Source organism: Hypanus sabinus, chromosome 25 (assembly GCF_030144855.1).
Source record: "Hypanus sabinus isolate sHypSab1 chromosome 25, sHypSab1.hap1, whole genome shotgun sequence".
NCBI classification, from domain to species: domain Eukaryota; kingdom Metazoa; phylum Chordata; class Chondrichthyes; order Myliobatiformes; family Dasyatidae; genus Hypanus; species Hypanus sabinus.
The window spans coordinates 9556350-9569295 of NC_082730.1; the positions used below are offsets into that span (position 1 = coordinate 9556350).

Genomic DNA, 12946 nt, shown 5'->3' on the forward strand with positions numbered 1-12946 from the left:
ACTTCTAAGGGTTGACGAAGGAGAATTTCATTGTCCTTAAGGGTAGCGGTGTGGAGATGCGTCTCTGTCAAAGGAGGAGTAAGGTATTCCTTCCTTCCACTAATCTGCAGGTCATCCTTGGGCAAGGTGTGGTACCTGCTTAGCCCCTCAATCAGGGTCACTTGAAGCCATGGGAGCACGTGGTGTGTGGTCGTATAAGTAGTTGGTGTACATCACAAGTCCTGGTTATGCAGATGATCTCAAAAGAGAATTGATAATGGCTGGGGTCACCCATCTTGTAAAGACACTGCCCAGAAGAAGGCAATGGCAAAGCACTTCTGTAGAAAAATTTACCAAGAATACTCATGGTCGTGAGACCATGATCGCTCACGTCATACAACAGGGCACATCACGTACGAACGATTAATAAAACGAAGAGAGGGTGCAGTGGAGATTTACCAAGACGCTGCCTGGATTAGGAGAGCATGTCTTATGAGGACAGGTGGAGTGAGCTAATGCTTTTCTCCGTGGAGCAAATGAGGGTGAAAGGTAACTTGATAGAGCTTTACAAGATGATAAGGAGCACCATGGTAATGAGGCGGTAAGCATAACAACAGCTTGAGGCATTGGAGTTTGGAGTTCAATTCCAGTGCCATCGGTAATGAGTTTCTACGTCCTCCCCATGAAAGCATGGGTTCCCTCCGGATGCTCCGGTTTCCTCCCATAGCCCAAAGATGTACTGCTCAAGTCCAAAGGTGTACGAGTTAAATGGTCGTTGTTAATTGTCCTGTAACTAGGCTAGGGTTAAATAGGTGGGTTGCTGGGTGGTGCGGGTCATTGGACTGGGAGGGTTTGTTTGGCATTGTATCTCTAAATAAGTAGATCAATTAGACAACAAGAGCTTTCATTCCATAAGTGACTGGAGGAAATTATGGGCGTTGGCAAATGGAAGATAAAAGAATCCTTAAGAAGCAGAGATCATAATGTGAGAGGACTTACCCTGAAGTTTGACAGGGAGAAGATAAAGTCAGATGTATCAGTATTACTGAATAGTAAAGGGAATTACAGAGACATGAGACAGGAGCTGGCCGAAGTTGATTGGAAAGGGACACTAGCAGGAATGACAGCAGAACAGCAATGGTTTGAGCTTCTGGGGACAATTCAGAAGGCACAGGATAGATACTTTCCAAAGATGAAGCTGTACTCTGAAGGGAGGATGAGGTAACTGTGGCTGACAAGGTAAGTCGGAGACAACATCAGAGCAAAATAAAGAGCAGACAAATTAGTGGGATGTTACGTAGCTGATTTAGAAGCTTTTAAAAGTCAACAGAAGGCAAAACAATCTGTTGCTTTCCCAGCGCATATGACGGATAAACTCTTCTCGGGCTGCCAGCCGGGTACGGGTATTGATTATAACCAGCATTTCAATGTCAAGCTCCATCCCTGATGAAGACGGTAGAGTTTGTCATGGAAATGTTGGTTACAATGGATACCTGTACCCAGCTTGAAGCCCAAGAAGAATTTATTCGTCAACAGAGGCAATTTAAAAAAGCAATAAGGAGAGAAAATATTAAATATGAAGGGAAGCCAGCCAATAATATGAGGATACCAAATGGTTTTTCCAGGAAATATTAAGTAAAAGAGAGAGAATTGGTAATCAGATCTCTGGAAACTGATTCCGGAGAGGAGGTAATGGAGGACAAAGAAGAATTGGAGGAAGTTAATAAGAATTTGTGTCAGTTTTCACTGTAGAAGACACTAGCAGTATGCCAGAAATTCTGGGGCAGAAGAGAGTGCTGTTGCTATTACTAAGGAGAAAGTGCTTGGGAAGCTGAAAGGTCTGAAGGTAGATAAATTACCTGGACCAGATGGACAACGACCAAGGGTTCTGAAAGCAGTGGATGAGAAGATTGTAAAGACTTTACGAATGATCTTTCGAAAATCTCTGGATTCTGGAATGGTTCCAGAGGACTGGAAAATTGCAAATGTCACTAAAATTTTAAGGAGAGAGGCTGAAGAAAGGAAATTATAGGCCAGTTAGCCTGACTTCAGTGGTTGGAAAGATGTTGGAGTCTATTACAAGGGATAATATTTCAGGGTACTTGGAGGGACATGATAAAACAGGCCAAAATTGGCACAGTTTCCTTAAAGATCTTGACTAATAAATCTGTTGGAATTCTTTGTGGAAATAACAAGCAGGGTACACAAAAGAGAGTCAGCGTTTAGGAAGGAGGGAGTCTGCAATTTGAGAGGGTGAAGAATAAACCAGATATATCAGTATCACACTGGAATAAAGAGAATTGCAGAGGTGTGAGAGAAGAGCTTGTCCAGGTGGATTGGAGGGGGATACTGGCAGGGATGATGACAGAGCAGAGATAGCTGAAGGTTCTGGGAATAGTTCACAAGTTGCAGGAACAATGTCCCACAGAGGAAGAAGTTCTCAAATGGCAGGGATGGGCAACTGTGACTGACAAGGGAAGTTAAGGACTGCATAAGAGCCAAGGAAAGGGCATATAATGTAGCAAAAGTGAGTGGGAAGTTGGATGATTGGGAAGTTTTTAAAATCCAACAAAAGGCAACTAAAAAGCCATAAGCAGGGAAAAGTTGAAATCTGAGGGCAAACTAGCGAATATGGTAATATAAAGCAGGACACTAAAAGCTTTTTCAGTTATATAAAGAACAAAAGGGAGGTGAGAGTTGATATCGAACCACTGGAAAATGATGTTGGTGAGGCAGTAATGGGGGACAAAGAAATGGCAGATAAACTTAATAAGTACTTTGATTCAGTCTTTACAGTGGAAGGCAGTAGCAGTGTGCCAGAGGTCTGTGAGTGTCAGGGAGAAGGAGTGAGAGCCATTGCTATTACAAAAACTGAAAGGTCTTAAGGTGGATAAGTCACCTGGACCAGATGGACTACATCACAGAGTTCGGAAAGAGGTTGCTGAAGAGACAGCAAATGCATTGGTTTTGATCATTCAAGAAACACTTGATTCTGGCATGCTTCTGGAGGACTGGAGAATTGCAAATGTCACTCCACTTTTTAAGAAGGGAAAAAGGCAAAAGTAATGAAATTATAGGCCAGTTAGCCTAACCTCAGTGGTTGGGAAAGTGTTGGAGTCTATTATTAAGGATGAGGTTTTGAGGAACTTGGAGACTGATGATAAAATAAGTCAAAGTCAGCATGATTTCTGTGAAGGGAAATCTTGCCTGACAAATCTGTTAAGAGTTCTTTGAGGAAGTAACAAGCAGGGTGGAGAAAGGAGAAGCAGTGGATGTCATTTACTTGGATTTTCAGAAGGCACCTGATAAAGGTGCCAACCATGAGGCTGCTTAACAAGATAAAATTCTATGGCATTATAGGAAAGGTACTGGCATGGAAGGAAGAATAACTGGCATGCAGGAAGCAGCGAGTTGAAATAAAGGAGGCCTTTGCTGAATGGCTGCCAGTGACTAGTGGTGTTCCTCAGGAGTTAGTACTGGGAACACTACTTTTCATATTGTTTGTCAATGATTTGGATAACAGAATTGATGGCTTTGTGGCAAAGTTTGCGGATGATAAGAAGATAGGTGGAGGGATAGGTAGTGCTGAGGAAGTAGTTGCAGAAGGACTCAAACAAATTGGAAGAATGGGCAAAAAAGTAGCGGATGGAATACAATATTGTGAAATGTATGATAATGTATTTTGGTAAAAGGAACTAAAGTGCAGACTATTATCTAAATGGGGCTAAATTTCAAATATCAAAAGGGGAGAAAAAAACCAGAGGACATGGGTTAAGGGTGAAGGGAGAAAAGTTTAAAGGGAACATGGGGGGGGGGGGGAGTGGTTCTTCACACAGAAAGTGGTTGGAGTGTGGAATGAGCTGCCAGATGAAGTGGTAAATGCGGGCTCGCTTCTAACATTTAAGAAAAACTTGGACAGGTACATGGATGAGAGGGCTATGGAGGGATATGGTCCAGGTGCAGGTCATGGGACTAGGCAGAAAAATGGTTCAGCACAGCCAAGAAGGGCCAAAGGGCCTGTTTCTGTGGTGCTGTAATGTTCTATCAAAGGTGCAAGGTGACATAGGAGACCTCTTGCAAGACTTCCAGAAGGTTAATTTACAGGTTAAGTTTCTGGTAAAGAAGGCTAATGCAATGTTGGCATTTATTTCAAGAGGAATAGCATATAAAAGCAAGGAGATAATGCTGAGGCTTTATAAGATACTGGTCAGGCTGCACTTGGAGTATTGTCAACAGTTTTGGGCCCCATATCTCAGAAAGGATGTGTTTTCATTGGAGCGAGTCCAGAGGAGGTTCATGATGGTGATTTCTGGGAATGAATGGGGTCAACATATGAGGAACGTTTGACAGCTTTGGGCCTGTACTCACTGGAATTTAGAAGAATGCAGGAGGATTTCATTGAAATCTACTGAACGTTGAAAAGATTAGATAAGGTGGATGTTGAGAGGATGTTTCCTATAGTGGGGGTGTCCAAAGCTAGAGGGCACAGCATCAAAATTGAGGGGTGACCCATTAGAACAGAGGTGTGGGGGAATTATTTTAGCTAGAGGGTAGTGAATCTGTGGAATGCTGTGGAGGCCAATACCATGGGTATATTTAAAGTGAAAATTGATAGTTTCCTGTGGGTCAGGGCATCAAAGGAAATGGCGAGAAGGCAGGTGTATGGAGTTGAGTGGGATCCGGGATCTGCCAAGATGGAATAGCAGAGCAGATTCGATGGGCTGAATGGTGTTATTCTGTCCCTATGGTCTTATGGGCTTATGGACAGACAAATTGGGAAAATGGCAGATGGAGTATAGTGCAGGGAAGTGTATGGTTATGCACTATGTTTGAAGGAAATAGGTGTAGACTATTTTCTAAATGGGGACAAGATGCAAAGGGACAAGGAATTCCTTAGGCAAGTTTCCCTAAAGTTTAACTTGCAGGTTGGGTCGCTGGTGAGGAAGGCAATTTCAATGTTAGAATTTATTTTGAGGGGTTTAGAATATAAAAGCAAAGTCATAATGTTGATGTTTTATGAGGCATTAACCAGGCCGCACTTGGAGTTTTGGGAACAGTTTTGGGCCCCTCATCTAAGAAAGGATGAGCTGGCATTGGAGAGGGACCAGAGCAGGTTCATGAGAATGATTCTACAAATGAAAGGGTTAATGTATGAGGAATGTTTAATGACTTTGGAACTCGCTGGAGGTTAGAAGAATGAGGGGTGATCTCACTGAAACCTATCAAATATTGAAAGGCCTAGATAGAGGGGATGTGGGGAAGATGTTTCCTGTAGTGGGGAAGCCTAGGACCAGAGGCCACAGCCCCAGATTAGAGGGATGCCCATTTAGAACAGAGACGAGGAAGAATTTCTTCCGTCAGAGAGTGGTGAATCAGTGGAGTTCATTGCTATGGGTGGCTGTGGACTCCAAGTCATTGAATACATTTCAAACGGGAGGTTAATAGGTATTTAATTAGTCAGGGAGTCAATGGTTACAGGGAGAAGGCAGGAGAATGGGGTTCAGAAGGATAATAAATCAGTCATGGTGGAATTGTAGAGCAGTCTCAAATGGCCAAATGGTCTAATTCTGGTCCTGTCTCTTATGGCCTTATAGTCTTCTGTCAGAGGTAGTGGTGGGTGGGTGGAATGCCCTGTCGGGGTGGTGACTGAGGCAGACACATTAGGGGCATTTAACACACAATTAGACAGGCACATGAATGATAGAAAAATGGAGAGTGAGATTGACGTTAGGGCATAGAGCACTACAGCACAGCACAGGCCCTTCAGCCCACAGTGATATGATGCCCCTTTGCCCGGTTTGAGATCAACCTAACCTTTCCCTCCTACATAGCCCTCCATTATTTATTTATTTTTTCAGGATCACAGCGCAGGGCAGTTCCTACGAACCCAACGAGCTGCACCGCCCGGCAGCCGCCTATTTCACACTGTCCTGCTCACTGGAGTCCCCTTCCAGAGCCAGACCGGTTCTCAGGTCCTTATTGTGGACCACGACTTGGGCTCAGCAGCCAGCGACGAGCACACCACCGAACTAAACCTGCCAGCAAATAGATCACTGGACAAGTTACAATAACCAGCCGACCTGTACACCTTTGAATTGCGGGAGGAGACCGGAGGGGGAAAACCCCACACACCCGCGGGGAGAGGGCACAAGCTCCTTGCAGGTGATGCTGGAATTTAACTCTCAAGCTCAGAACACCTCAAACTGTAATAGTGTAGCGGTAACCACCACCCTTTCATAATGTCTGCTGTGCTTATCTAGCAAAACATTGTGGGCCGAATAGCCTGTATGATGCCGCACTAAAGTTTGATAAAACTTTGTTTCATTCCCATACCGGAATCATAATGTAACACAGCCTGGAATCAGGCCCTTCAGCCTATCTCCTCCATGCTGACCAAGGTGCCTATCTAAGCTAGTGCAGCTTGCCTAGAGATTCCCCATCTCTTTTTTACCTGTCTGGCGCTCTGTGCTCGTGATGCTACTGCAAGTGATGTTTTCATTACTCCTGTGCACGGAGGTGCTTAAGCTAAAGGTTAGCTTTACTTTGTTCCTTGATGTTGTTGTAGCCGGAGGTTGTGGTGGGGATGAGCTCTGCTGCCTATTAAATGCTCCCAATGGCGTGCACTGGGAGCCTCTGACAACCAAGTCCTGCTCCTGGCCTAGCAGAACCACTTCTACTGACAGGAGAAGGGGAAGAAGTGGTTACTGGTGCCTTAAAACCAGTCGTTTTAAGTAGATGAGGCTCATCCTCTGTGATAGGCAGCTCATTTGGGAGCAGGAAAACTCCGAATTGAAACCTTCATGGCCTTGTGCCACTCGTTGGCAAGGCTTCAGGAGTAAATCCAGAGCTGGAGTCCCTAAGGCAGTCCAACTTTGAGTTCAACGCAGACAGGTAACTCCTGCAACACCGCTGGTGCCAAACTGTATTGGTCTCTGCCGTTCCTTTGGATTCATCGGTCACACAGAGAGGGGAAGCCTGTTGCATGTGCACCAGCTTGCTCTCCATCTCGTACTGCCCTGGTTTGTGTACTGGCTCGGGTATCATGTGGACAGCTGGGACGCATTATCCATCCTCAACCCCAGCCAACAGAGGGCCTCAGCTTTATTTGTCACATCTCCCTCGAAGCATCAAAACGTACAATGAAACTGAGTTGCTTTGTGTCAACGACCAGCACAGTCCACAGGAGTCACCATGCTCCCGGCACCAACAGAACATGCCCAAAACTGACAAAACTTTGGAATCTGGGAGAAAACCATGCACACAATAAACATGATCTTTAACTTTGATTTTTCCAATGTATGTAGTTGTCCAATTGTCTTCTAAATGTTTTTATTATACCTAAGTCAACCATTTGCTAATTCCGTCAACTCACTGCTCTCTGAATGAAGAATTTGCCCTTCAGGTCCCTTTTAAATGTTTTCCCTCTCAATTTAAGCGCATCTGCTCTCTGCCTGCACAGTACTCTGTGGTGCATGTGTATCATGGAAACTAGTTGGCTTTGTGGCAGCATGGTAGAAGCAAAGGGAATGGGTAACTGGTGAGCTCGATCACTTTAAAGCTGAAGGAGTTCTTTCCAAGGTTGAGCGGAGCCTGTAGGCAATGACAGTGGTCCCAGTAGCCAGGAAAAATGGGTCAATCAGTCAAGATCTGTGGCGATTTTAAGGTTACCATCAACTGGTATTGAGAGTAGATCAATACCCTCTGCCCAGGATGGAGGATATTATTCTGAACCTTTCTGGAGGAGAACACTTCAGTGAAGTGGACCTGACTGAGGCCTGAGCATGACTGATGTACCATCAATAACTCTGAGACGTGGGTTAAGGTAGGCTTTTATTGGCTGGAAGAAAGCACAAGCAGCAAGTGACCACCACACAACATCCTGGAGACTGAGGAAGGGTCTGTGTCTCCAATCGCCTTTATACAGGGGTCTGTGGGAGGAGCCACAGGAGCAGTCAGCGGGGGGGGGGGGGGGGGGGTGTCCAGACAGGTATATGTAGTTCACCACAATGACCCACCCTGCTGAGCTCCTCCTGCACTTAGTGTGTGGTGCTTCAGATTTCCAGCATCTGCAGACTTCCTCGTGTTTGTAAATATATAGTTTGATTAGGCGTTCTTGTTTACATAATTCATTATGGTTTATATATAAGAAATATGTATGTGAGCACTTCGCTAAAGAGAAAGAAACTAAGCAGACACATTCTGGCTCCTGTGTTTTTCTTTTCATTAGTTTCTGGAGTTATCAAACGTAGCAGTTTTTGTGCACAAACTGGTCTCTAGTTTTCCCTACATTACGATGCTGACCACATTTTTAAGTCAGATTTTAATGTCAGCTCTTTGGCTGAGAGCATCGAGCTGAATTGCAAGGTTGTAAAATCTATCTGCAGCCTGTCTTTCTATTGAGCCGCCTCTCATTGATATCTTACAATGATCTATACTACGCTCAAAACAAGGTTCATTCCTTTGAGAACAGCAGACCTTTCTTCCGTGACTTTGGTTAACGCCAAATCTCTTAAAGCCAAGAGGATAAAAGACCTTTCAGTTCATGCGTTGACTTTCAATCGGCAACTTGTCATGAGGTTGTTTCTTTTTAAATTAATTACCCTGTTCAAGAGGCTCTGTAGCGAGCGTGATGGATATTCACTTTCCAGGGTTTGAGAGGCTAATTGTTAACTCTAGCTTTCTAGCACAGTGGCAAGGGAATACCAATGCCCTTGAATGGAAAGTCCTACAAAAAGTAATGGAAATGTTCTAGTCCATCACGGGTAAAGCCCTCCCCACCGTTGAGCACATCTACGTGGAGCGCTGTCCCAGGAAAGCAGCATCCATCATCAGGGACCCCTACCACCCAGGTCATGCTCTCTTCTCACTGCTGCCATCAGGAAGAAGGTACAGGAGCCTCAGAACCTGCAGCAGGTTCAGAAACAGTTACTACCCCTCAACCATCAGGCTCTTGAACCAGTGTGGATAACTTCACTTGCTCCATCACTGAACTATTCTCACAATCTATGGATTCGCTTTCAAGGACTCTTCATCTTATGTTGTCAATATTTATTGCTTATGTATTTACTGTTACCATTTCTTTTTTCTTTTGCATTTTCACAGTTTGTCATCTTTTGCACCTTGGTTGTTTGTCCATCCTTTCATTCATTCTATTACGCCTCATGGATTTACTGAGTATGCTCACAAGAAAATGAATCTCAGGGTTATGTATCAATAGGTACATTTAATATCAGAGAAATGTATACAATATACATCCTGAAATTCTTTTACCTCGCAAACGTCTACAAAAACAGAGGAGTCCCCCAAAGAATGAATGACAGTTAAATGTTAGAACCCCAAAGCACCCCCAACTCCACCCCACGCATAAGCAGCAGCAAAGTTACAACACTCTCCCCCACCAGCAAAAAAAACGTCTGCTCCCTCCTCTAAGCACTCAAGCATGCAGCAAAGCATCAATAAAGACAAAGACTACTCGTTTACCCGGTATTCGACATACCACAGGCTCTCTCTATCTCTACTGAGGGAAAAGAGGTGTCTCTGTTTCACAGGGAGAGGGGAGACGTAACAAACACAACTCACTGATTTACGACATTAAAAGTCTGTTGTGTCGCTTTTTCCAGGTTCTGTGCCCAAAGCACACGGCCAGCAACCGGCTCGCTGCTTTCAATCTTCCGTGCACTCACGCGGCACATCAGGCAGCGGCATCGACCTCAAATCGGCACACCTCCAGAGCCACGACAAGCCGGTACCCTGAAGGCGCCCTGGTCTTCCTGGCAGAGGCCAGTCGTGAGGCCCTGAGAGCGGGTCCCATTTCCTCAAAGAACCAAAGTCAGCCTGTAACTCCAGGCCAGGGTCTTCCAAAGAACTTGGAGCCACCATCAAGCAGGATAGAACCAGACTACAGCGCACAGTGAGGACTGCCGAGCCTCCCTGCAGCTCTATTGCAGACCTGTACTCTTCCAGGTTGAAGAAGAGGGCGGGGAACATCATAAAGGACTCCTTCCATCCTGCGCACAGACTGTTTGAACTGCTTCCGTCTGGTAGGTGCTTCAGATCCCTCCAGACTAAGACTAATAGACACTGGAGAAGTTTTTTCCCTACTGTGGCCACTTTGCTGAACAGTTAACTGCCGGTTAACTGTCGGCTAACTATTACTTGGATTGCTCTACCTTTATGTATAATCTGTATTTTCATTTATATTTATCATTATTATTGTTCTGAGCAGAGAGACAACATCTGCCAGAAGTAAATTCCTTGTATGTGCACAGGTACTTGGCGATTAAAGTCTGATTCTGATATTAAAGATAGAAATACTGTCTCCGAAGATGCAAGCAAAGGAGTTGCCGTTAGGGCCATCATCCTAATCTCCGCCCTCCGTGACTGTTAGAACATATTCAGGATGTATAGCAAAATATTAATTTCAGCAACTAACTTCAGCAAATTATCTTTAGATCTGAATATGGCCTGCAGATTAAATTTAAAATGCAGCTCTGGACATTAGGTTCCTAGAGCTGTTAATTGAAAAACCAGACAATAAAGGTTAACAATCATTTTGAATGTTATGTGTGGCTGCGTAGAAGGAGAAGTTATACGTAATTCAAAGGAGGCATTGTAGATACATTGTATCTATAGAATTGTCCTTTAATCTTTAGCATATAAAATGTCACATAATGTTGGGCCAAACAAGACACATGCTCCCAAAGGATCTCAGTATGATGCCCACTATGTCTCATTTTGTCGAATAAAAGACTACTTCATATCTACCAGCTACATCTCTCTGGTGACTTAGTTCACACTACAACAGTGACATATACTGTATGTATTTTCTTAATAAATTTACTTTGAACTTTGAATTTTGACATTGCTGAAGGGTCATAGCTGTTAGTGATAAAGTTAAACTTTTAACAAGTATGCTTCTCTCAGCTTGTTGTTGTAAACAAGAACCAGTTTCCATTTAGAACATAGAACATAGCACAGTACAGCATAGTACAGGCCCTTTGACCCACAATGCTGTGCTGACTCCCATATAACTCTGCCTCCCATATAACCCCCCACCTTAAATTCCTCCATATACCTGTCTAGAAGTCTCTTAAACTTCACTAGCATATCTGCCTCCACCACTGACCCTGGCAGTGCATTCCATGCACCAACCACTCTCTGAGTAAAAAACCTTCCTCTAATATCCCCCTTGAACTTCCCTCCCCTTGCCTTTAAAGCCGTATTGAGCCGTATAAAGCCGTATTGAGCAGTGGTGCCCTGGGGAAGAGGCACTGGCTGTCCACTCTATTTATTCCTCTTAATATCTTGTATACTTCTATCATGTCTCCTCTCATCTTCCTTTTCTCCAAAGAGTAAAGCCCTAGCTCCCTTAATCTCTGATCATAATGCATACTCTCTTAATGCATATCTCTTAATGTAAAATAATGCATATTTCTTAATGTAAATTGCGAACAGCAGTAAGTTTGAAGCTGGAGGCACAACTTTGCAAAGACCAGGACAGCCCTTGACTGCATTAGCCAAATGCAACACAATGGGTTATGTCAGGCAACACATCAGACATGGTTACAAGTTGCAATGCTCTTGTGGTCAGAGGGTCAGCCCTCACAGCAGTAATTGCGGATGCTTGGGGCTAACGTTCCCTGGTGCTTTTCAGTCCACATGTGTGAGCGCCTTTGATCCAGCAGAGGTGTCTGGAAAACTTCATATGCAGATGATGTCACTTAGTAGAAAATAGTATGGTTGTCATAAGCATTGGGGATTGTTAGGAATGACAAGGAGAAATGCAGAAAGATGGGATGACAGAAAGAAGAACTAGAATTCATTCCTCAACCTTCAGTTTCTGTGACAGGCAACTTGTTAATCTGCAACTCATTGGTATGCTTGTCCAGTTCATAGGATTTGTACCATGTTCTGAAATCCTTTCTGGTTTGTAAATTGTTTTGTAATTCAGAAATCTTTTATAAATCAGAAATCCCCTGTGTATGTTAAACCTGTGTTAAAAACTATTTGTATACACTTAAATGTGCGTCATTAAAAATAAGATAAGCTGTGTTTAAACTATTTTTGTTGGTTAGAGGTATCCTCTGCTTTGTAAGGAGGGTGACCCACCACTCAAGCAGCTGAAACCTCACTGCAGAGACTAGACAAGGAAGTAGATCAGTCCTTAAAGAGTAGATTGCCACAGTATAACCCTTCCTATAGTGATGGGACATGTAGATATTCATAAACATCTCTGTTTGAGTTTAGGACTTTGTAGACAGGGAACCCAACACCATCACACAGGGGCTTTATTTTCTCATATATTTTGTCAATAACATCTGTACATAATAAAGATTAGGTGCATCTGAGAAATTTTTGCTCTTTTACTAGATTAATAGAGGAAGAATGATGAGGATATTTGGCCGAACATAGAAACATAGAAAAACTACTGCACAATACAGGTCCTTCAGCCCACAATGCTGTGCCAAACATGTACTTAATTTAGAAATTACCTAAGGTTACCCATAGCCCTCTATTCTTCTAAACTTCATGCACCTATCCAGGAGTCACTTAAAAGCCCCTATCGTATCCCCCTCCACCATTGTCGCCATCAGCCAATTTCCTGCAGTCACCACTTTCTACCTAAAAAACTTACCCCTGACATCTCCTCTGTACCTACTTCCAAGCACCTTAAAACTGTGTTCTCTCATGTTAGCCATTTCAGCCCTGGGAAAAAGCCTCTGACTATCCACATGATCAATGCCTCTCATCATCTTATACACCTCTCTCAGGACACCTCTCATTCTCCACTGCCCCAAGGAGAAAAGGCCAAGTTCACTCAATCTATTCTCTTAAGGCATGCTCCCCAATCCAGTCAACTGCCTTGTAAATCTCCTCTGCATCCTTTCTATGGATTCCACATCCTTCCTGTAGTGAGGTGACCAGAACTGAGCACAGTACTCCAAGTGGGGTCTGACCAGAGTCCTAC

General features: G+C 43.9%; 1 long non-coding RNA gene across 1 annotated transcript in view; it reads left to right on the forward strand.

Annotated features, from left to right (window-relative positions):
- The window catches only part of LOC132380992 (uncharacterized), a 155703-nt gene extending 143714 nt beyond the window's left edge, over positions 1–11989 (forward strand). Inside the window, exon 3 of the long non-coding RNA XR_009507895.1 lies at positions 9600–11989. This is a non-coding gene — a long non-coding RNA (uncharacterized LOC132380992). The remainder of the gene's footprint in view (positions 1–9599) is intronic.
- The last annotated feature ends 957 nt before the right edge of the window (positions 11990–12946 follow it).